Source organism: Chanodichthys erythropterus, chromosome 10 (genome assembly GCF_024489055.1).
Source record: "Chanodichthys erythropterus isolate Z2021 chromosome 10, ASM2448905v1, whole genome shotgun sequence".
NCBI lineage: Eukaryota > Metazoa > Chordata > Actinopteri > Cypriniformes > Xenocyprididae > Chanodichthys > Chanodichthys erythropterus.
In genome coordinates this window covers 30,982,738-31,008,184 of record NC_090230.1, presented here as the reverse complement: position 1 = coordinate 31,008,184, position 25,447 = coordinate 30,982,738, and the positions used below count along the sequence as shown (strand labels likewise).

Sequence of the window (25,447 nt, the reverse complement as noted above, 5' to 3'; positions counted from 1 at the left end):
GGCCGATATATTAAAGCCAATAAATAATGGTTTATTTCCTCCAGTTGAGACACTTCAGATGTTCATCATGATGGTTTTGAATTGCTTGAAATATGATTGAAATCACTTTGAAAAGGAAAATACAGTTAAGTTCAACATGTGCAGCGCAAGTCTGTCATATCGGCTACATAATTTTGAGAACATTATAATAGTGTGTTTGGGACATGGATTTAATGGTGAGACTTTTGTTTTTGTAATCAGGCTCTCAAAAATTATGTAAAAATTTGGATTTAGATTTATTGGCCAATATATCGGTTATCGGCTTTCAAATATAAAGAATTATCGGTTATTGGTTATCGGCTTTCAAATATAAAGAATTATCGGTTATTGGTTATCGGCTTTCAAATATAAAGAATTATCGGTTATTGGTTATCGGCTTTCAAATATAAAGAATTATCGGTTATTGGTTATCGGCTTTCAAATATAAAGAATTATCGGTTATCGTTATCAACCAAAATTGTCATATTTGTGCATCTCTACTTAAAACTAAGGATGCACAATATATCGGCCACCATATCCGTATCCGATAAGAAAATTTGGCATTAAAGCCATAAATAATGGATTATTTTCTTCAGCTGAGACGCTTCAGATGCGAAACTGTCTGCTATGATGGTTTTGAATTGCTTGAAATATGATTGAAATCACTTCTAAAGAGGAAAATACAATCGGCTTTCAAATACAAAGAATTATCAGTATCGGACAAAAGTTAATATCGGTGCATCCCTACTTAAAACCCAGCTAAATTAGTGATATTTTCTGGCAAACTCATGATCAATATCGATCAGCTTCCGATTTGATTTCTAGGATTTGTCATTATATAGGATATTTGTCATTATATTGTCGTTTTATGAATTTGCATTTTATTTTAATAGCTGTCAAAAACTGCTAAAATTGTATTTTTCTTTTTGTTTTATAAGGTGAGTTCAGAGTGTTAAATTGCACACAATTATTTAGATTATTAATATAAGTAGTTTGAACCATTTATTGAACTTTGGTGACTTAAGTCGTTAATTTCTTCTATAAGATGGCGACTGAGGCTGTACATGCAAGGATTTTACCCTAGTAAAGGGTGTTTGCTGCCATGGCAAAATCACCGAAACTCGTATCTCAAACTCCTTCATGCGATAAATGAAGTGCATACAGTAAGCAAGTCATTTTCTGTAGCGTTTGACCTTTTTCTGGAGGATCGTAGTGTTTCTCCGTATGGCGAAATCTGTTTGCACTTCAGTCTGAGAGTCAAGTATCTGGAGAGGATCAAGGAGTTTGACTTCCTCTCGACAGGATCACGGCACAATGACAGGCTGCCCTTTTATCATTATATAATAGTCGCCCTCCTTGTTTCGGTGTTATTTTTGAAGCCTAAAGCAAGACGTTGCCCAGTAGCCACTTTCAGAGCGTGATTGACTGGAATGTGCTCCGCTTCCCAACATCTACATACTTGAGCAGCATCCAGTGCCCTGGAAGGCTGGCGTTCCTTTCTGGGTGGAGTTTGGTCACAAGGCCCTGAGCCTTCTTTAAATGAATAACACCACTATCGATTGGAAAATAATTTTTTTTGCATTGCAACCTTTGCATTTTTTGCTCTGCTTTTATAATGGAGATGCATTGGAATTTTCAGTGTTCTAGTTTTCATCCTTACTTTTTACATATGTTGACAACTGGCTGTTGTTTTATTCCCGTGCATGCGTACGGCCAAGCCGTCGTCTTTGTTCTTCAGTTTAAGATCCATATGCGGCCCATCTGTGCATATGGTGTTGTCATATTAAGTTTGACTGCCCAGCGAATACCTTTTGAATCTCACTCTCCATTATTAATCATCTTAGAGGTTATAGTTCTGCTCCTCATTGAATTCTCCAGAATCGGCACCAAAGCCCTCGTCTGTGAACATCATGAAGCTATAGGTGTTTGTAGATGTTTTGGATTGTGTTCAGAGGAGCACAGGCTGAATGAAGACACATTATTTCCCTTCATTGTCTGAATAAATACGTTCAGCTGAAGATAATGGGTGATCATTCAAATGCACGGCAATAAACGATGCGTTTCGTGTGTTGAAAGGAGCCGATGATGTGTTTTTCAGTGCATTCATTGGGTGTTTATCAGCATTACTTTCAATGCAAATGGAATTCAATGTTATTGTTACAGAATCAATTTTTACTCCAGTGGCGCTGATTGTCGAGTCTGTATCGAGCTGAAGTGGAGAGTTCAAGCACACAAACCTAAGGCTGGGGTCAGACATGTAGTTTGTTTCAGCAAGTGTTTATTAATTGACATCCCAGTGTTTGCAATAGTTACAGGTTTCATTTTGTATTTAACATGTGCAAAATAACATTGTAAATTGACATGCAACATTAATAACCTTAACATCCAAATATTTTGAATAAGTACGTACTTTGTGAGCACTAAAAAAAGTATGTTCTATACAAGTATGAATGTAATCCAGACGTCATTCGCCTTGTTGTCATTGTCATGTGACCAGCGTCAGTTGCATCGCTTCACTTCCATTCACAAATCCTCCCCTGTGGCCTCATGGGATGGTATGTAAATTATGCATTATTATGCAATGCTAAACATTTCAGATAGTATATGCTACAGTCACATGACATCGCATTGTGTGTTTCTGCTTAATTTAGCAAGGGTCATCTGGTTCTCTTCTTTTAAAATATTATTTTGCATTCATGTTTGCATACAAATGCAGAAAAACAGTTGTTGTTTATTAATAAAATAAAGGGTTTGTTAAAATGACTGCTGACTAATACTACTTTCGGTTCATTTGTCACATGGGAAATGGAAGGCCAAGTTGAGCGCATTGCATTGTGTGATTTAGTGCCCAGTGCAGTGCCGTTTATTATGACAAAAATAGTAGTATGCCATCCGAGTATTCAGGAACTTTGCAAGCCATGCACAGTATAGACTACCGGTCAAAGGGTTCGAATAATTAATGCTTATGCTCAGTTTTGTATCAGAAACCATGATACATTTTATTTTTCAGGATTCTTTGATGAATAGAAAGTTCAAATAGAATCTTGTAACATGTCTTTACTGTAACCTTTGATCAATTAAATGCGTGCTAGATTAATATTCTTTTCTTTTTTTTAAAAAAAGAAGCTTTTTAATGGTAGCGTGTCACAAAAATATGTTTTCAACATTGATAATAATAATTTTTTTTTCTTGAGCAGCAATATCAGAATGATTTCTGAAGGATCATGTGACACTGAAGACTGATGCTGAAAATTCAGCTTTGATTGCATAAATAAATTAAATTTTAGCATGTATTCAAATAGAAAACAGCTATTTAGAATTGCAAAAATATATCTCAATATTACATGTTTTGATAAGGCCTTGCTGAGCATATTATGAGCATATACATGCTATTCTCACACACTTCCCCTTTAAGAGATTTTCTGTACTAACCTTCAACATGCAACATGGAGCATGGGAAGTCTAAATATTATTAGCTCATTCTCTGGTTTGTTTCACAGGGAGGCGTTTGATGGAGGAGTGAGCGTCTTTAATTGCTTTTAGGGCCGCAGCTGTATGGGTTTTTTTGTTAGTTAATATTTAGTTAATCTCTAGACTCCAGACCTGCGGGAGAGTTTTCCAGCACCTCTTCATCCATCTTGCGCTGATCTGTATTCCTCCAGCACCATTAACCTTCACCGAGGGTGAGGAAGAGGGGGGCGAGGAGTTGAGTTTGTGGGGGCAGGGATAGCGAGGACTCTCTCTGCTCTGTTTGTTTTCCATTACACGGCATTACGCCCGCCCCGTTCTCCTGGCCTGCGTTCGCGGCAGACATCAGGGCTCACCGCAGGTCCATACGGCACCGGGCCCGATAAAAAGACTCGGAATTGGACCCGAACGCAGGGAATTACCTGGAAAGCCAGATTGCTTGTCCTGTCCCTAATCCAGGCTACAGCGAGTCCCTGGCAGTGAGTCTGGGTTTGGACGGATACCCCGAAGCGTGCTGACGCACAAACCGGCCGAGTCTCGCAGGGGGACCGGCCTTAAACGCAACGCAACCTCTCGCGCTCCATATGTTGAGGGACGGAGAGGGGGTTATTTGTCCCGAACCCTCCGCGAGTCCCTTGTTTCGAAGACCCGATCGGTCTTCATTATCTAGGCCCGCAGCTGAGACCTGGAAACGGCATGGTGATGAATGAGACCTTTAAGTTCACATTAATAGCTAACTATTGCTCATAAGGAGCTTTAGATTGGCGCTCGCTGCTTGATTGGTGCGCCGCTCTCCGCTAATGTCTTTGTCTTTGAAGGGCTCGGTGAGAGCGCTACGAGTGCTTCGGTATGCATTTTTTGGGTTGCTCAATGGCTGTTTGGAGGCCCCTGTGTAAAGACCTGCATGCTTTGACATGTAAAGTCCATTGAGGGATGTAAAGACATTGCAAATATAGACCCTAGACACTGTTCTGCCTCATCGTGCAATCAATATTTCACCCCAAAAATCATTTACTCATCCTCGAGTAGTCCACACAATGTTTTCTCGCTCCGCTGCAGCTCGAATATCTATTTTGCACATGCTCGTATTTATAATTGCCAGATTATCAGTGAATAATTGCTTAAGTTTAGGTGTTTTCTTTGCACAAAACTATAATATGAGTTCAGAAGAAAACAGTCCCGCGGCTTAAATTTTTAGATTTTATTTATTTATTTATTTTTTCTGTAGAAAGACGAACATAAATAGTGATGAAAGCCAAAATATGTGACATTTATATTATATATAACATCTGTGACATTTATATAATAATGTATATTCAGAGGGGGGTCAAAATGACAATTTTCACCTGAGATTTGAAGCCAAATTAGAGTGGTGTAAAAATGACTTTAGAAAGATGGCAGCAGCATTATTTCATTTTTACAAATAGATTGGTAGATCTAGTAGTAAAATCAATTGACTTTAGCAATCTTTGTTTCATTATATGCCAACGGTGACGGTTCAAAAACGGGGAAAAAGCACTTCTTGTGTGTTTTTGCCTCAAGTTTGCATGCCTGTAACTCGATAAGTATTGAAGATCTCTTAATATCCTTTTAGATTCTGCTTCTTAACAAACTTTTCTTTTGGTATCTTCATTTTAAAGGCCATCGATGGTTCAATCCCAGAGATATGGACATGTTAATGCGGCTCCATGAGTAAATTGTTCACATTTTCAGTGGTCAGAAACCAAATGTGGGTCACTTTGCATAAAGCTAAAACTACTTTCTTTTTTAAAGAGGAATATCTGAAGAACAAATAATGTTGAAACTAGAACTGTATCTTGTGTTTTTCTGTCATCTCATCTGAGTGCCATAAATACTCCTTTTTCTAAAGTTTGCATGCCTGTAACTCTAAAAGTATTCAAGATATCTTGATATCCTTCTAGATTCTCATTCTTAATAAACTTTTCTTTTGCAATCTTCATTTTTAAGGCCTTATTTAGTTCAGTCACATAGATATTGGGACCCCAATGTGACTCCAAATTGTAAAATTTGACCCATTTTCAATGGTCAAGAACCAAATGTAGGTAAACGGCTAATAGTTATTGTTATCTGTGCCATTTAATATTTTGGCTTTCATCACGACTTATGTTTGTCTTTCCACAGAAAAAATATTAACAAAAGTCGTGGAAGTTTATGAAAGTTGGTTGATTTGACAAGGAATGACCCTATAAGTGCACAAAAAGTGTTTTTTTTTTTTTTTTTTTTTTTTTTTTTGTTGACCATATCCTTTGCCGGTCAAATGTTTGGGGTCACTAAAGATTTAGATTTTGTAAAGAAATTAAGTACTTAATACTTTTAAATAATGAACACTTTTATCCAGAAAGGACTTCTTAATCTCATCAGAAGTGACATTTATAATGTTACAAAGATTTCTATTTCAAATAAATGCTGTTTTCTTTTCATTATTTCTTTTGAGCAAAGAATCATGAAACAAATATATCAAAAAATATTAAGCAGCATAAATGTTCAGATTCAAATGAACATATAATCAAAAAGAAAAGTTTTTAATTGTAATAATATTTGACAGAAAGCAGCATTGTGAGCAGAAGAAACATCTTCAAAAACATTAAACAATCTCACAGACATCAAACTTTTGAACGATAGTGTAAATTTATTCTGTTCCATCATGCCATATTAATTAATTTAAGTAAGTGTTAACTAAGTATTATCTAAAATAACAAATGCAGTGTTGTAGATTCTGCGGTCTAGTCGTGTGTCGTTACAGAAAGAGTGACTTGCACATTCTGACTAGTTTATAACCTCATAACCTCATTTTGTGCAGATGCAAGTTGTAATATTACGCTTATGTCATGTATATATCTGATTAATCACATAATCATTTGGGGAATTAATTAGTAAAGTGCCTCAGTTTACCGGTTTCAAGCGGCTCATGATTGCATTATTAGACAAACTACTTCTTGATTTTTCTTCTTCCAAAACATTGTTAATATTTTGCAGTGTTATTTTCAATATTTAAAGTAAAAAACTCTGGACTACTGTTTTTTGACTCATTTTCTCCTCAAGCTCTCCTTCAGTGTCTCACGATGGAAAGAAATGAATCCGGCCAGGTTTGAGGGCGAGTAAACAATCACGTGATTTAGATTTTAGGGTGAGCGCTGCTTTTAAAGAGGCCAGCTGTGAGTGTGTCGAGGAGGAGCTCGATGCGGTACGTTTGAAGGTGGCGATGACGGGCTGTGACGAGGGGCTGTTATTTCCCTTTTCTCTTGTTTTTCTTCTCTTTGTCTAAGCGTGGTTAACCTGACCACGGAGCAGAGCTAGCAGCTGTGCTCCTGACGATCAGTTTCAAAAGCAAACCCGGGTCACCACTTATCCACCATTTCCTGCTGCAGCTCCCCCTTCTGGGACCCATGTGCTGGATAGACTTACACACACACACACACACCTCCTCCTTCCGTCTGCTCGTCGGCTTTAATGAGCTATGAAGAACAGGACGCTGAGAGTTTAACCTTCCCGTTCAAACGGCCCGTCTTTAGGTAAACAAAACAAATGCAGGCTCCTTCAGGGGCCGCACATGCTCACACAGGCCCTCCGTGCGCCGTTGTTGATCCAACGCCTCGCCCATCTCCGTCTCACCCTTCAGCCGCCCTGGCGAGAAATGAGCGCCAGTGGGTACAAGAACCAGAAGATCCTGAAGTGAAACAGGTTGAAAGCGATCACGAAACGCATGGCTGGTGTGTGTGTGAGTTGAGCCTGCTTACTTTAAAGCATGTTTACAGTTTTGTGAATGATTCATCAGTTATTCACAAAAATGTGCTTGTTATTGTAGATGTAGTCTCCAGAATGTGTCTGTGAAGTTTCAGCTCAAAATCCCCCACAGATAATTTATTATAGCTTGTCAAATTTGCCTCTATTCGGGTGTGAGCAAAAACACGCCGTTTTTGTGTGTGTCCCTTTAAATGCAAATGAGCTTTCCGGAAGAGGGCGGAGCTTTAACAGCTCAACAACAACAAAGCTGGAGAATCTCACGCAGCCAAAATGAGGATTGTCAGTAACTAGGGCCCTATAATTCACGGAATCGCGGAATCCAGTCATAAAAACGGAATTTACTATAGAACACGGAATGTCACGGAATTTGTCAAATTTTTGATGAATGAATTAAAAGCAGGTCAGTACACTTAAATTTAATCGCGATACAGTCTGTGAATATTAAACCGCAAAAAGACTATTTAAACATGAATCCTGCATGCCTGTGTGACTCTGAAATGAATGATGTGGAAGCGTGGTTTTATTTACCTCACACACAATCGCGCAGGCGCACGCACACTGAAGCACGTGCGACGCTCGCGGTGTTTTCGCCCTCCGTCGCCTCACTATATGAACGCACAAATTCATCTCCAGAGCTGCTCTGAAAGTCACTTCATCAGTATTTAACCGCTTCGTTTGAGAAAACTACCGTCATAAACACAGAGAAACTCAAAGCTCTAGGCAAACCGTCAAAATAAAAGTTTGATTTAACTTGACAGAAACATATTACTGTTGTACAGTAGAATTTAGATAAATTAATTTAACAATAAATTATTAAAATATATTTTAAACAATCTCAGTGTTTCTTCCATGTTTTAATTTTAACAGTAAAGCTTTGGTGTGCAGCACATTGAAGTTTAATTTCATGATTAAAAGATAAATTAAATGGTATGCGTTTATTTGATTGCCAGATACACAACACAACAATTCTGTTTTTAAGAATTCAATTAATTAGACTTGCTTTTTGATTATTAAAATGGAATTAAACCATTAATATGGAATCCAGAAAACAGAATTTGGTAAAAATAAAATTTGAGGGGAAAGAATAAAACGTAGGACCCTAAAAAAAAAAATGTAATTTTTTTGTTAAACTTTTATTAAATTGTTGGTAAATTGGACAAGATTCATTATTTCAATTAATTAGACCTGCTTTTTGATTACTGAAATTTAGTTTAACCATTAAAATGGAGTCAAAAAATAAAATGGAAAAAAACGGAGTCCAGAAAAATTAAAATGGAATTTGGGAAAAAATTAAACAGATTTTTTCTGCAAATCCAGCATTAAGTTTATGAAGCAGTCTGGCGTAAAATGACGACATGTCAACAACACTCTTCCTCTTCTTTTCCAGCTTTTTTACACTTGTTTTTAACTTGTTTATACTTAAAAACAGTGTAAAAATACTCATATTTAACAGTAATACTTATGCAGTGTTGTTTTAATTAAATTCGTCTTGTTTTAAGGGTTTTTTGCATATGTCTTTCACAAAAATGTGCTTGTTGTTGTAATCTTTAGGGCTCAGTATCTATCTTTAAGGCTGACGTGATGATGATTCTCTGTAGCAGAAGGTGCCGTTTTATTGTTTTCGTGTCTGTGTGTGTGTGTGTGTGGCGGCATGTTTTCCCATCAGGTTTTGAAATGAGGCTGCCAGACGGGGGAAATGGAAACGCTGCGGCACTGCGGAGGCTCGATTTGCTTTCCGAGCCAGAGTATGCAAACTATTGACAGGCCTTTATCATTTTTATTTACTGGAGCGCGGGAGGCAGGAGTGTGTGTCAATTCGCTGGCAGAGCCCAAAACCGATCGAGATTTATGGGAGCGTAAGCAAGACGAATGGACGGGACTGACTTCCTCCGCAGAAAATGCCATAAATGACATATTTAGCACTGCGAGAATTGGGCGGCATCCGTTAATTTAGCGTGGATATTGACAATGCCGTGAACACAGGTGGAAAGAGGCTAGTTTTGAACTGTAATAATGATTGTAATTCCATCCGCAAAAAAGGCATAACGCTACAAAACGGAAGAGGGCCGCAGCATGACAAATCATCCGTGCCGAACGGTCTGTAAATTACACCCGGGGAAAGAAAACAAAGGGGTTGGGAGCGTTCGGAAACGCATTTATTTTCACGTCACTTCACCAGCTTGTAATCTGACTTACTCCTACATGATGGAATTGTGCAAAATTGCTTGTAAAAGACACTGTGATCCTTTGTTTAGTTTTGCAGCTTCTTGCCTAACCAGAACGATTAGTCTTTGTGTTCGGGATGAAAGGTGAAGCCATCGGCGCATTAAGTTGACATTAAGTGAATGAATTGTTCGAGTCGCACCGTAAGATAAGCGAATAAGTCATTCTTTGTGTTTGACTCGGTTACAAGCCCGCTTTTGTGCCTCATAAGAGTTCACGGCGCCCCTATAAAAGCAGCCAGTGAGTCAGTAACTGTTCAAAACGTGGTCATATCCTCTAAACGAGTTTTTCTGGATGAGGAGTCATTTAACACCAGGCCAGAAGTCTTTAAGAACTCCCCAGTAAGCATTTTCTCTCAGAAACACAAGTAATATGTTTAACGTTAAGGAAAATTGGTCTGCGGTCGTGTGACAGGCGGCCACACTGGCATGGCAGCCTTTTGCAGTAAGTCTGCTGTGACTTTGACACGCTTTTAAAAAGTTCTTGAGCCGAGCACAGCTGTGCCGAACCCGATTGTCCACACACACACACACACTTGGCTGCCAGCAGGCGTGGGTGGCGTTTGCATTACTAAGGTTTTGGCATGTTTGTCTCTGACAAGGTTAAAGTTTTAAATGGGGATTGTCACATTGCCCTGCATCTGTGGAGAAGAAAAGCGCACACATAATTAAACTTGGAGATTCAGTTTTGAATAGTATATTTATCTCTACAGTGTTTTTATTTTGCTTTCTGCTGCATTCACATCATGCTGAAGAGGATATATGGACGGCCTTGTTGTGATGTTCAAAAAAACACCATATTTTCCCTCATTGTTGCAGCTCCTCTCTTCCCGTCTCTGAAGCCCACGACTCTGATTGGTCATGATGGAAAAAAAGTTGTTTTGTGTCTTTTAAGTCCAAGTCTGTTAGCTTTGAGGCTAATTTATATACTAGTGCACTCCAGTTTATGCTTTGTGTTTCAGGAGAATTGGCTAATTCATTTTTGTCCAATCCTAGAATGGCATAAACTGCAATAATATGAGTACTTATTGAGTTTTTCATCTAAAAATGCTTAAAACAAGATGCATTTGATTGAAGAAACGCTGCATAAGATATTACGAATATTTAGTCTTTAATATGTATTTTTTGTCTTACTGCACTGACAGATTTTTTTACTCTTGTTTATACTTAAAAACAGTGTAAAAATATACTCAGGCAATTTATGAAAACAAGTCTTAATATCTTATGCAGTGTTGCCTTTAATTAAATTTGTCTTGTTTAAGGGGCTTTTGGATATTTTTAATGTGTTAATATATTATGCAGTGTTGCTTCTCGGTCTCAAGTCAATTTTAGTTTCAAGGATAATTTAGCTCAAAAATACTCTCAGACACTCAAGAGTATTGTTTTACAGTTGTTTTACAAAGTTATGATTGATGGCTGTGAGATAAACTAACCAGCGATGAGTCCTTTGATTGTGCAATTTCCTGTTTCGGTAGGAAATACATTAACGCAAGGAAGATTAAGTGATTTTATGTGGTCTTTAAAGTTTTCTCTTGTTAAATATTTTTAATAGCAAAGTGCACCAAGTAAAGGTACATCAAATTTCAATGAAAATTTGTGAGCAAAACAAGGTCCATTGTAATAGTGTACCAATGCACCGTTCACACAAGTCACTTTGAAACCAAGCAGCTGTCAAAAGTAGCAAATTTGCATGACCGACTTGAACATGAGCGAAATCTGTGTCTCAAACTATCCTCCGTCATGTGAAATATTGAAATGACTGTATTTCACACAATTTTGCTGAGCAGTGGTAAATGTAACTGCACTTCAACACTGGCTATGATAAAATGACTTCTCAAAGAGCTGCTGCTGTTTTGGTTGTTTACAATTAAAAAAACAAAGATGAGCATTTTTTACTAGTCGAAAAACTTGTAATTCCGACATTGTTGTGAATGCACATTAGTGTACGCGCTCTTCCCATTGAAATTCGTTTGTCTTTAGTACAGAATAGGTGTTACGACGGTCACCAGTCAGAACCGCATTCACGGAGAGAGAATGTAAGCGGGCCCAGGATTGAACCCTGATGGACCTCGACGGGCTTCAGCTGTCTCCGTGGCGTGCACCGAGAATTATTTTATTATTTTTTTCATTATTTCACTAGTAGAGGGTCCAAAACCTTGAAATGAGAGTGTCTGATAATGCACCATAAGTCACTTTCAACCTAAGTTGGTCTCTATTGTCGAAGAACTCTGAAATCTGAAGAAGCGAAATCTGCGTGGGAAACTTTCCTCCGTCATGTGAAATATTGAAATGACTGTTTTTCACAGTTTTGACTAGGTAAATGTGACTCCATTTTAACCCTGGCTATCATAATGCTTATCACAGAGCTGCTGCCATTTTGGTTGTTTACAATTTAAAAAAAAATTATTTTGATTTCAACAAAGACATTTTTTTTGAATGTGCCCTAGAATTAAAAATTGAATTTATCTTGGCATAGTTAAATAAGAGTTCAGTACATGGAAATGACATACAGTGAGTCTCAAACTCCATTGTTTCCTCCTCCTTATATAAATCTCATTTGTTTAAAAGACCTCCGAAGAACAGGTGAATCTCAACATAACACAGACTGTTATGTAACAGTCAGGATCATTAATATGTACGCCCCCAATATTTGCATATGCCAGCTCATGTTCAAGGCATTACACAAGGGCAGCCAGTATTAACGTCTGGATCTGTGCACAGCTGAATCATCAGACTAGGTAATCAAGCAAGAACAATAGCGAAAAATGGCAGATGACATGATTCATGATAACATGATATTTTTAGTGATATTTGTAAATTGTCTTTCTAAATGTTTCGTTAGCATGTTGCTAATGTACTGTTAAATGTGGTTAAAGTTACCATCGTTTCTTACTGTATTCACGGAGACAAGAGCCATTGCTATTTTCATTTTTAAACACTTGCAGTCTGTATAATTCATAAACACAACTTCATTCTTTATAAATCTCTCCAACAGTGTAGCATTAGCCGTTAGCCACGAAGCACAGCCTCAAATTCATTCAGAATTAAATGTAAACATCCAAATAAATACTATACTCACATAATCCGACGCATACATGCAGTATGAATGACAAACACTTTGTAAAGATCCATTTTGAGGGTTATATTAGCTGTGTGAACTTTGTTTATGCACTGTTTAAGGCAAGCGCGAGCTCCGGGGGCGGAGAGTGTGAGCATTTAAAGGGGCCGTAGCCTGAATCGCCGCATTTCTAATTATGCCCCAAAATAAGTAATTAAAAAAAATCTGTGGGGTATTTTGAGCTGAAACTTCACAGGCAGATTCAGGGGACACCTTAGACTTATATTACATCTTGTAAAAAAACGTTCAATGGCACCTTTTAATGGTTGAAAACCTCTAATTCCGGCATTGTTGTGAATGCACATTAGTATACACACCATTCCCATTGAAAATGAAGTGTGTTTGTATTCAATACAGAATAGGTGTAACGACGGTCACCAATCAGAACCGCAGTCACGGAAAGCGAATGTGAGCGGGCCCAGGATTGAACCCTGAGGGATCTCGCCAGGTTTCAGCTGTCTTTGTGGCATGCACAGAGAATAATGGATCTGTTTGTGTTGTGCTCAGAATGACTCCTCAAACACAATCGCCAAGGCACTTGCACTAAAACAGTTTCTTCTAACGCACCTCTGTATTTATCTACCAATACTGATACGGTCTGGGCGAAGCGCATCTTTATTTGCTGACGATTTTCTGCTGCAGCGTCCTTCTGGGAAGTGGCCACATGCGCCTATCATACATTTTGTTTTGTTTTATTTAGTTTCATCTCATTGCATTTTGTTTCATCTGGTTCCATTTCATTCCATTTTGCTAGTAGAGGGTTCAAGACCTGAAATGAGGATGTCTGATAATGCAGCATAAGTCACTTTCAAGCTAAGAAGCTCTCTATTGTATTAAGTAGTAAATGTAAATCTGCATGGGAAACTTTTTTCCCCCTCATTTGAAATATTGAAATGACTGTTTTTCACAAAATTTTGCTGAGCAGTGGTAAATGTGACTGCACTTTAACACTGGCTATGATAAAAATGACTTCTCACAAGAGCTGCTGCCATTTTGGTTGTTTACAATTAAAAAAAAAATAAAAAAAATTTGCTATGAGCACTTTACTGACATAACTGTGACTTCACTCAGCACTTACATACTGTTGTTCTCATGTTGATTTGATTGATTCTACTACTCTCATTTGTAAGTCGCTTTGGATAAAAGCGTCTGCTAAATGACTAAATGTAAAACCGAAAGACATGAGCATATACTAGTCAAACTAATTCTGGTGTGAATGCATGTTAGTGTACGCACTGTTCCCATTGAAATGCTTTTGTATTCAGTACCGAATGGGTGTAACGACAGTCACCAGTCAGAACTGCAGTCGCGGAGAACAAATGTGAACGGGCCCAGGATTGAACCCTGAGGGATCTCGCCAGGCTTCAGCTGTCTCCGCGGCTCGCACCGAGAATAATAGATCTGTTTGTGTTGTGCTCAGAATGACTCCTCCAACCCAGTCAGCAAGGCACATGCACTAAAACACAGTTTCTTCTAATGCACCTCTGTGTTTATCTGCAGATTACCAATACTGATACGGTCTGGGCGCAGCGCGTCTTTGTTTGCTGACGGTTTCTGCTGCAGCGTCCTTCTGGGAAGTGGCCACATGCGCCTCCAGCACTGATCACACACTGGGAATTAGATCTGACATGCACATGGCTGGTTGGCTTGCTCGCTCTCTCTCTCTCTCGCTCGATCCGGGGGAGGAGGTGTGGAGGGGCGGAGCTTGGCAGCAGAATTCCTCCTTTGTGCTGCAGTTGTAGGCTCGGCTTTGTCTCGAATTTCATGTCGGTTGACGTCGCAGACCGAGGACATGTGTGCTCGTTAGCTTTAAAAATGAGCTAAAATGAGCAGCGCCGGAGCCTGGCAGCCCTCGCCGTGCCACAATACCCATCTCCAGCGGGCACAATGAGGGCTTGGCGTGACAGCCTGTCGCCATGCCACTCTACCCAATGGCTCCAGCTGCACGTTGGTCCCATTCCCGCTATGCAAGAGGGCTTTTCCAGATGGAACGAGTCCACCTTCCACTTTCCCCTCAGACAGGAATGCACCATCTCCCCCACTCCAGCCAGGATCCGAGCTCAGGTTTTGGCCATTAACCTCTACAAACAAATGACAACTGGCTCTTTTTGATCAGCCCAAGTGGGAGCATATGTGGCGAGCCGCTCCTTTCTTTTTGTCCGTGAGCCGATGTGGCATGTGGTGCCAATTGAGGATCTTTTTCTGCCGTAATAACTCTTTCCAGTCAGCATGAAAGAGAACTTCTTTAAGTTTCTGCCGTCAGGAAGTGCAGCTGGAGGCCTTTGCTTTAGTGCTGTTGAATATGCATCTTGACTGGCAAGGTGACGGACTCTTTTGCAAACTGGATTGTTTTTACTGCCTATTTATGCAGCCTGCGCACCTGTTGAAGTTAAGAGGTCAAGGGTCGCCTCTGAACAGCTAGTGTTCACTTGTGCAGGTGGAGCAGGACCGGCGACTCTCGCAGTTGACAGTGACAGACTGTTGACAGGTTTTACTTCAATTAACATGCCTACTCTCGAGCTTGTTTAATAGCATAGTGTTTTGTGGGTGTGTTTTGAGGCAAGTCCGTTCACTTGGTGGCCATCTTGGAGCAGCTCGTATTTTGTTAATAATAATAATAAAAACGGGTTAATTTTAAGTCATTACACCAACTTTCTTCAATAGGCGTGACTTTACTATAACATATAGGCTCACACAGTTTTTTTTTTTTAAATGTTGTTTAAATAAATTGACAACTGAATGGGAAAAAAAGTGTAAATATGTATTGATTGATGTAATATTGACTTTCAACAACTCTATTCCAGACAGAGATCTGTAGACACAACTGTAAACACAAGCTCTTTCCAGCTTATATCAACATCAGCCAGTGTTTGCATTTTAATTTTTTTCTCTTGAAATTATTATTACCCGATCTGTTAGCGTTGCGGTTTCTGTTCATGGTTTCAGTCCGTTTCTCTTTCAGATGAAAAAATGGATTTGGTATTTTCAGAATTATCAATGCATCCCTGATAATAACATTTTTAAATCACAATAAAAGCAATATTATCTTTTTTCATATCTAAATTGCATCTTTGTTGACCTATGTTTAAAAATAACTGTTTTTAAGTTAAGTGAAGATGTGGGCTACATGTTGAGCTTTGCGATTTTCGTTTTTCCACAAGTTGTCAAACTGAAGAAGACCTTAAAAGTATTTTTTTGTTTTAGCATTTATGAGTTAAAAGATTTTTTTTATTTAATTTTATTATTATTATTTTATTTTATTTTATTATTTTATTTATTTTTTACTTTTATTGTAGTTTATTATTTAATTTTTTATTTTATTTTATTATTCATTTAATTTTATTATTTTATTTATTTTTAATTTTATTTTTATTTTTATTTTTATTTTTATTTTATTTAATTTTATTATTTAATATTTTATTTTTATTATTTAATTTATTTTTCTATTTTAGTTTATTGTTATTTAATTTATTTTTATTTTATTTAATTTTATTATTATTTTATTTTTTATTTTAATTTTATTATGTAATTATTTTTATTTTATTTTTATTATTAAATTTTTTTATTTTTTACTTTTATTTTATTTTATTATTATTTAATTTATTTTTAAATTTTATTTAATTTTATTTTTTTAATTTTATTAAAAAAAAATATTTTATTTTATTTCATTTCATTTTATGCCCACACACCCAGTTCAGATCATTATTTCACTAATAGAGGGTCCAAAACCTGAAATCGCACCCGCCTGATAAGGAAGACCTCTAAAAAGTGTGTCATTTGTATGGCCTTCAGAAACCAGGTTGGGAAATGCTGATTTAGATGACTTCAAGAGGATGATTGACTTCTGCCTTGATCTTTCCCTGTTGTAATCCGAGATTTTTGTAATGTTTCACTTCCTTTATCATCCCACGCAAAGTTCATGCAAGGCAAGCTGATGAATATGCATGAGATCTTTGAGTTGCAGGAGCGGAGAAAGGTCTTCTCCTCTGATCTGTGATCGACAAGGACTGAGGGCAGTAGGAATCCTTTTGACATTTCCCTTCAAAAGAATCATTTACAGAGAAAGATTTCTCTCTCCTTCAGTATGAACCACTGTTTTGTTTAGCTGTTCACTCATACTCATGCTCCGCCCTTCATTGATTAACCCGTTAACTGTTTGGTTTTGTTAATGAACACCATACATCACGTAGGCCACGGTATGGGACTTATCCCCTGCATGCATAAAATCCAAGAAAATGTGAGCGCACCATGTTATTTGTCATGTTTTTGCCCCCTCAAGCATGTCTATTCCAAAGGGAAGCAGTGATGTTTGGTTGGCCTTGTGTGAGCTGATGCTTCTGAAATGATAAAGCATGGCTGTGTCTGTGGACCGAGATGAAGATCGAGTCCTCTCAGGGCAGGTTTGCTTCAGGCCGACTCCTCTCATGTGTTATGGAGCTCTTAGTTGTTTCTTGTGCAGCTGGCTCTGAGAACAGCTGACAAAACCAGAGCCCAGGAGGCTTGTGGGAAGCCGTGCCCCGTCAGTAGGGGGAATGAGGGGGTCTTCTTGGCTGAAGCCTTTACTGCAGGAGCAGCTGGAAGCAAACGGCGTTCACATGCGTTCAGAGCCTCTGGTCTTCATAAGTGCTCAGGGAGCATCTGAAACACATCTTTGCTCGATCCTCCAGCAGACGGTGTGTTGTGAAGGGATATTAACTGTCTTCTCTGGCTGTTTGCACTTATTTTTAGACTTATTTTTAGTATGATATATATATATATATATATATATTTATTTTAAAGGAAAAAAATCACTTTTATTAGGTGTTTGAACACCAATGTCTATCGGCAATGTGTGAGAACAACCAGCCAATAATTGTAAAAATCCACTCACTCTTTTATAATTCCCATAAATCAAAAGCAGTGTCTTTAAACGAGCTGATTCAGATTTTCCCCCCTACGATGACTTAATCCCTGCCCCGCCCACAGCTGGTGACGATCAGCTCTGAGTGAGAAGTGTCCTTTTCTAAACTGGATTTTCACAAGGTTGATTCTGAAACGTATAAGGCTGAACACCGCTACTGACAGTTTCTAACATTTTCAGTGCGTGAGATTGTCCTGTTTTGTTGTTGCATGAGCTCTTGAAGCTCCGCCCTCTTCTTGAAAGGGGGCCGGGTGCACCAGATCATTTGCATGTAAAGGGACACGCACAAAAAGTTTGGGAACATGACTATTTTTAATGTTTTTGAGCAAAGTCTCTTATGCTCATCAAGGCTGCATTTATTTCATAATAAATACAGAAAAAACAATAATATTGTGAAATATTATTACAATTTAAAATTATGGTTTTCTATGTTAATATACTTTAAAATATAATTTATTTCTGTGATTCAAAGCTGAATTTTCAGCATCATTACTCCAGTCTTCAGTGTCACATGATCCTTCAGAAATCATTCTGATATGATGATTTATTATCAATGTTGGAAACAGTTGTGCTGCTTAATATTTTTTTGGAACCTGTGATACTTTTTTTCAGGATTCTTTGATGAATAAAAGGTTAAAAAGAACAGCATTTATTCAAAATATAAATCTTTTCTAACAATATAAATCTTTACTATCACTTTTTATCAATTTAACACATCTGTGCTGAATAAAAGTATTAATTTCTTTCAAAAAAAAAAGAGAGAAAAAAATTACTGACCCCCCATTACTGACTTTTTTTTACTTTTTATTCATCAATGAATCCTGAAAAAGTATCGCAGGTTATAAACTAATATTAAACAGCACAAATGTTTCCAATATTGATATAAATCATCATATTAGAATGATTTCTGAAGGATCATGTGACACTGAAGACTGGAGTAATGATGCTGAAAATTCAGCTTTGATCACAGAAATAAATTATATTTTAAAGTATATTAAAATAGAAAACCATAATTTTAAATTGTAATAATATTTCACAATATTATTGTTTGATATATATTATACATAATAATTATACACAGTACATGATTAATCTTTTGACAGCATTTATTATATTATATTATAATATAATATAATATAATATAATATAATATAATATATTATATTATATTATATTATATTATATTATATTATATTATATTATATTATATTATATTATATTATATTATATTATATTATATTATATTATATTATATTCAGTTATCACATGAAATGTCTAATAATCGTATCATTTAGATATTGCTTCAGGATTGTGGGTATTATGTCACAATTTCCACCTACTCTTGAGCTCATGGTAGATACATTATCACTAAAAAAATAGTTTTTTTTGGTGTTTTTTTCCCCATTTGTTAATTTTTACTTTAACATACATTGGCTGGAGTGTAGATCAGGAAGTTGGGAAGAGCGGAGGTCGGGAAAGATGATAGAGCACAGGGAGGGTACGGTGGGCGCCAAAACCCCAAATGTGTCTCCGAGAGCCTCACAAAAAAAGGAAAGATGGCCGACTAGGCCGGCTCTGTTAAATATGTTTTCATTTTAAGCAGCAGACAGACACTGGGGCTTTGGTTTATAGCGGAACAAAGCTGAAAGCCATATGCCCGAGCTGATCAATGGGGCCTCGCAGCACGTCGATGCGGCTTTATAGCCGGTGCCTATATTTAATTACCCATCCACCCCCACCTGATCATTACCACATGTTTGTCGCTTGAGTTTAGTTGTCTAAAACACCCCAATGCTGTTACGCCCGTGACGACAGCGTGGCTAAATAAGCTGTTCCGCGGATCGGCTGCCGTTTGCTCGTGCTCGTATTAATTTGTGTACTTGCGTGCGAAATGCAACCAGACGTATTTGGGTTACAGATTGTAGTGCTCTTGAGAGAACCGTGTTCTTTAAAGCCTGTTGGAGGTTTGCTTTCATATTCAATGAAATGGCTCTAATGCATCCTGCGCGCCTCTGTCCTCCCCCATCCCTCTCTCCGGCCTTCGCTCTATTATGCTCCCTCTATCTCTCTCTCTCGGCTTTTCAGTTGTCTCTCTTCGTCTCCGCTGATCCAAAAACTCAAGCACTACTTGTCAAGTCCCTCTCCAAGCTTGTGTCCTTGAGAATCAAACGAAGAGGAAAAAAGCCTTTTGAAATTCAGCTGAGTGTCCGTTTCTCCCGGCTCTTTGGAGGCTTTGTCCCGCTCTCGGTGAGAACTTGGAGCCGAACGTGCTTGTTTGTTGACACGCCTGCGTGTGTGCGCCCGGGTTTCGAATCAGATGTGCCTTTTTAACCGTAAGATGACCGGTCGTGGCGCTGATAAACCCTGCGTTTCGTCAGCAGATCTGCGTGGCGTGATACCGCGGCACCGGTGGCCCTTCTCTCCTGATAATGCAATGCGGTCCTGTGCCTGTTACTGCTCCTCGGCTCTCCTCCCCCTTCCAATCAGGGCCGGACAGAGATTCAGGCTCTCGGAGGAACAGTTTTAGCCCTGTTTTTTCCTCCCTTATCACTAAGAAAGAGTCTAAATATGAGCGTGTCAGGAAAATAGGGCTGACCCTGCAGTGCTTCTCGGCTCATGGTTCACAGATGGCAGGGAAAACTATTAAATACAAATAAAATGCAACAAGTTGGATAAAGTTTAGTATGTATGCAGAAATATACACACATTTATTTATGCATTTATTTCATATATATTAAATATATAATTATTAATACATCAAATATTAATTTATATTATAATATAATTTTATATAATTTTAATATTATATATTAAATGTTATTTAACTTTGTTAAATAGATTGTTCTAACTATTAATATATCAACTTTATATTATTATTATTAACTACTTTTATATTGTTTTTTTATTTAATATATTATCATTATTAATATATCAAATATTATTTATATTTTTTTATTTATCTATTAAATATAGCATATTTTAAATGTTTATTTATTTTAAATATATTAAATGTATTAATCTATTTATTAATACACTGATTATTTTTATTTATTAAATATATATTAAATGTTTATTTATTTTTAACAAAGTATCCTATTTAACTTTTAATATGTAAAATATTTACTTAAATTATTTATTTATATTATTTGAAATGTATTAAATATACAATAATTTATAGTTAATATTCATTAAATATATTGTAATTAATATCAAATATTTGTTATTTATTAAATATTTATTTAAAATAGATAAAATAGATTACATTTATTTAAAATAGATTATTCCAACTATTAATATCAAATATTCAAATATATTAAATATACTATTTTTTTGTGAACGCTCATTTTTTTATATTTAAATAATCTTTTCTGTCATCCGACTCACTTCAAGTTAATCTTTAACACTAATAATTTAATAAGACTGTAAACGTAATTTTTAGTAAATTCATTTTTCATACATTATAATGTACAATTATAATTTATGCCTGAATTCACTTTGTGTTTATTTACCTTTAGTTAGGTAACTTTAATTTACAAAACAATATAGAATTTGTTTTGCATGTGAATTATTGGCATTTAGTAAAATTGTCACACTTCCTATTCGGTTGCATGATTTGGGTACTGTGAGTCGCCACTCGGTGTCCACGTCAAAACCAAAACTGTACGAGTCGGGATCTGCTGTGATATCTTCTCTCACGCCTCCCTTCCCATCTCTCCCATCTGCGACGCTCCGTCCCTGTGAGCTTTAACCCCGTTTGAGCCGTGACACGTCTGTGTCCTTTCTTAATTGAAAACACAGACCTAGTGCGTGTCGCCGTGGAGGAGGACGGTACGCTTCGTGGCCCCATTGTGGCGGGACTCCCCTCTCTGCGCAGGAATTCTGGGAGTTAAAGGTGAGGGAACTGAAAAGGCTGACTGCGCTTTGTGTGTTTGGATTGCGCCTGATCTGTGTGTCAAAGCGCCACGACTGTGAACCGGCCAGCTGTCCTCTCTGATGAATGCCCGCTGCTTTTACCGCTTTTAGCTGTTGCATTTGGAAATGCGCAGGACAAAGGGGAATTTTCATAGAGGCTAAAACCAATATCTGACCTGGCATTCACTCTCGGACAGAATGCTTTCAATGTGCAACTAATTAGTGGAACTTTGTTTTGAGAGCAGCCTGTTTTTTAGCTGGTGGGGGATTGTTTAGGATGAGCAATCTGAAAGTTTCATGTCAGGAAAATGTTCCAGCAGTATTTAAAAAGAACTGGACTTTTACATTTACAGAAGAAAATGTGCATGCCAATGCAAAACTCACTGCCAGGATGCCAGGAGGTTGTGGGTGCTTGCCAGGATGTTGCTACGCAGTTGCTAGGGTGTTGTGGATGGTTACTAGGTGATTGTTTCTTGCCCAAGTCTTTGAGGTACTCAAGTATCTCCACCAGTGCAAGTCTATTTCTTTTGTGTGTGTGTGTGTGTATGTGTGTGTAAAATTTTATATTGTATTTATTATATATATAAAAATAAAATTGTATATTATATTTATATATTATATTTATTATATAATAAAATTATATATACAAACATAATTGCAATAAATAAATACAATTTTATATATTAATTTATTTATTACAATTTTTGTATTTATAGTTTTAGCTTTTTAAGTGTTATTTTATTTTATTTCATCTTTTAGCCTTTTTTATTTTTTTATATATATATTTTTTATTTTTTGTTTTGGTCTTTTTGCATTTTTTTTTTATTTTTTTTTTTATTTTTATATCTTTTGCCATGTTTTTTATTTTATTTTTTATTTTTTCATTTCCACCAGGTGTAAAAACATATTGTATAATATATTTATTTATTATATTTATTATATAATAAAATTATATATACAAACAAAATTGCAATAAATAAATAAAATTTTATATATTAATTGTAATTTATTAAAATTTTTGTATTTATAGTTTTAGCTTTTCAAGTTTTATTTTATTTTATTTAATCTTTTAGCCTTTTTTATTTTTTTTATATATATTTTTTGTTTTGGTCTTTTTTATTTATTTTTTATTTATTTTTGCTGTGTTTTATTTTATTATTTTTATATTTATTTTTTATTTCGTCTTTATGCCATTTTTATCACTTTTTAATTTATTTAATTTATTTTATTTTATTTGGTCTTTTTGCCACTTTTATGGTTTTTTTTAATTTTAATTTAATCTCTTTGCCATTTTATCTTTTTTATTATATTATTTTATTTTATTTGGTCTTTTTGCCCTATTTCATTTAATTTTATTGTATTTTTTTTTTCATTTTTATATTTTTATTTTATTTTATTTTATTTTATTTTATTTCCACTGGGTAAAAACCATACGTTTGTTCGATTACAAAAGTAATTGCCCAACTCTTCTCAACAAGCTGCATGATTTGACATGTCATCTGTTGTTCGACTATGTTCATAATTCAAACCATGTAGGACGAGTTACACAGAATAGTTTACTACCTTAAGTATAAGCAATAGTAATCACGATACTTGCCTTAGAGAAAACCACTAATAACCTGCTGCCATCCATTTTGCTCATGAAAGCCGGTAGGGTAACAACCACATACTATAATCTATTATTCAGAGAACTAAGTGCATGAACTTTCCCTCCAATTAGACCTAAGTGTTGGTTGCACTAAAGCAGAGAGTTTGAAGCAAAGACTGTCAAACTTCAGTTCTAAAACTGAAATTCTCTCTCTGGTACAAAACGGTTGCGTTCTGTTACTTGATTTCCAGTAATAAAAATGGCCAGCAGCAGTTAGAGTTTCGGTAAGATTGTCGTCTTGGTTATGAATGTTATGGTGATTTGTAATGAGTCATTCAAAGTTGGCACGTTTCAACGTCACATTTGTGGTCACCAGCATGCTTGTTGAATCAAGCCCTGACTTTACAAGCAGTCTAACGGGAATGGAGATGTTGTCAGCAGATTCTTCTGGTTTTCGAGGAGATTCTGTATCCCGTAATCACCGTCATGATCCATGATCTCTACCTAACCGATCATTCATCTCTGTAGGCCTTTTAATAGTTCATTTACTGCTGGAATTAATGGCTAGTCATTAGTCAGTAATGCTGTGCAGCTGGTAGCGATGCGTTAGCAGCCTCTTTTTTACAAGTTTACTCTCCTATCTGTCAACTTAAGCACAGATGTAGTAGTTCCACAAACTTCTGTTTGAATAATCTGTCCGCTTTGTTTTGGAAGGGAAGACTCAAACTGTGACCTTATTATTGTACGTTGACCTCACTTTCTCCACCCTGTCTCTCCACCCAGGTTGCAATTAGTGAGCGTGGTTATCCCCATTCAGATCTTGTCAGAGTGCCTCGGCTTCTGTGCCTCAACCATGGGTCTTCTGATGCAGGAAGCCAAAAAAACAGTAATTCCCATGGCCATAGCTTTAATTTTACAGCTCATGTTTGAAGAAGAGCCCACCAGTTTCCTCAAAATGAGTCTTGGCAGGGCCATGATGGTCTCAATTATACTCAAAATGTCACCGGACTGCCCTCAGAGTACTTTGATCAGTTTGTTGCCAGTAAGGCCTCGACTTCAAGGGGAATCGTAATGCAGCTCCGCCTTCTGCCGAATTCGGAGCTTGTGCAAACATATCCACAAATGAAAAATTACTTTGTCATGAGTAGAGGTTGACTGATGTGGATATCAGCTGGATGCAAATAGATGCTAACAATCATGACATTAAACATTTGGGTCGGACTAGTGTGTATTTTTGTCGCGTTTAGTCCTTTCAGCTTTGACGGCAAACATACTGCTGTTCTCCACTAATGCAGCGTCTAGTCAACAAATTAGTTACTTTTTAATGATTTGAGAAGACGTGCGGTAGTGTTCTGTACACTTACAGTTTCGTTTTCGGTTTTAAATCCGCATTTGAAGTGACGTGCAGCATGCAGTCTTGCGTGTCAAAACAAACTCCACGAGGCGTTAGTTTATATTTCGCCTCTAGAGGCTGCTCTCGTACAGTATAATTACTTTGCACCCTCCTCAGCCGCTCCAACAACAGACACAGCACTGAAAAACTATTGGTAGGGATTTTTTTTTTTTGCCGATAACCGATATTTCCAGCAAAATCGGCAAAACCGATCAATCGGTCGACCTCTAGTTGTTGTGAGTATATTGGGGCCTTAACACCTCAGATTCAAGCTGGCGAAATTGTGCCCGAGGTGTGGCACACCCATCCACCCTCATCTTGATTTGCGTCTTGAGGCTCCGTTGAGCAGTTACCAGCAATTTCAATTGACCTAGTTTGGGGAAATCCTCATTGACCTAATTTGTGGATGGCTTGCTTGCATGTATCCCAGTTCCTCCCCCAGTTACCATCACATGGTCGTCTGCCTCTCATTGTTGTCGTCTGCTCTGAGGTCTTTGGGGTTTTGGGCTGGAAGGCCTTGCCCGTTTCTTTTGTGCTTCCTGAGTGTGGTTAAAGGGCTGTGGAGGCTTATTGTTGTTGAAGCTTTAGTTGAAGAGCCCCTCACTCTTCTTGACAATTACGTACCGAACCAAACCCCACCCCTCTCCTTGGGTCGACCCCTCCAGGGGCGAGCTGGTGTGTCTAAAGGAGAGATTGGGTTCTCTATTGTAAGCGGGGCTTACAGCTACCTTACACTGCACACCTAACCCTGCACATTCACACGCACACAATACAGGGCTGGGAGGGAAGCCGGAGGTCTTGTAGGAGGGGTGGGATGCTGTTGAAAGAGGTGGGGAATGCTATTGTCTCCTGGGCCTGCAGTTAAAGACTGGTCTGGTCACAGCAAGTTGAGATCGACCCCCTCCAGACAGTCTTGTCAACCGTCTCTTGAGTGCTGCGGCCACCACCGCTGCTCTGAATGGGGAGGAAACTCCTCACAGTGCTTTGGCTCTTTTACAGCTTCCTCTCATGGACAGTTTTGGCTCGGGGAAGTGGTGGTGCCATTTTGTTTGCTAGAGCCATT

The 25,447-nt window shown here is 37.3% G+C and overlaps 1 protein-coding gene across 3 annotated transcripts in view; it reads left to right on the top strand.

Annotated features, from left to right (window-relative positions):
• zswim6 (zinc finger, SWIM-type containing 6) overlaps positions 1-25,447 on the top strand; it is a 90,834-nt gene that overhangs the window by 5,653 nt on the left and 59,734 nt on the right. Inside the window, exon 1 of one of the 3 annotated variants that reach the window (XM_067397312.1) lies at positions 21,103-21,383. The exons of the other annotated variants lie outside the window; for them this stretch is intronic. The gene's annotated coding sequence lies outside the window, so the exon portion shown is untranslated. Of the gene's footprint in view, positions 1-21,102; positions 21,384-25,447 lie in introns of those variants that run through there. 3 annotated transcript variants of the gene reach the window in all.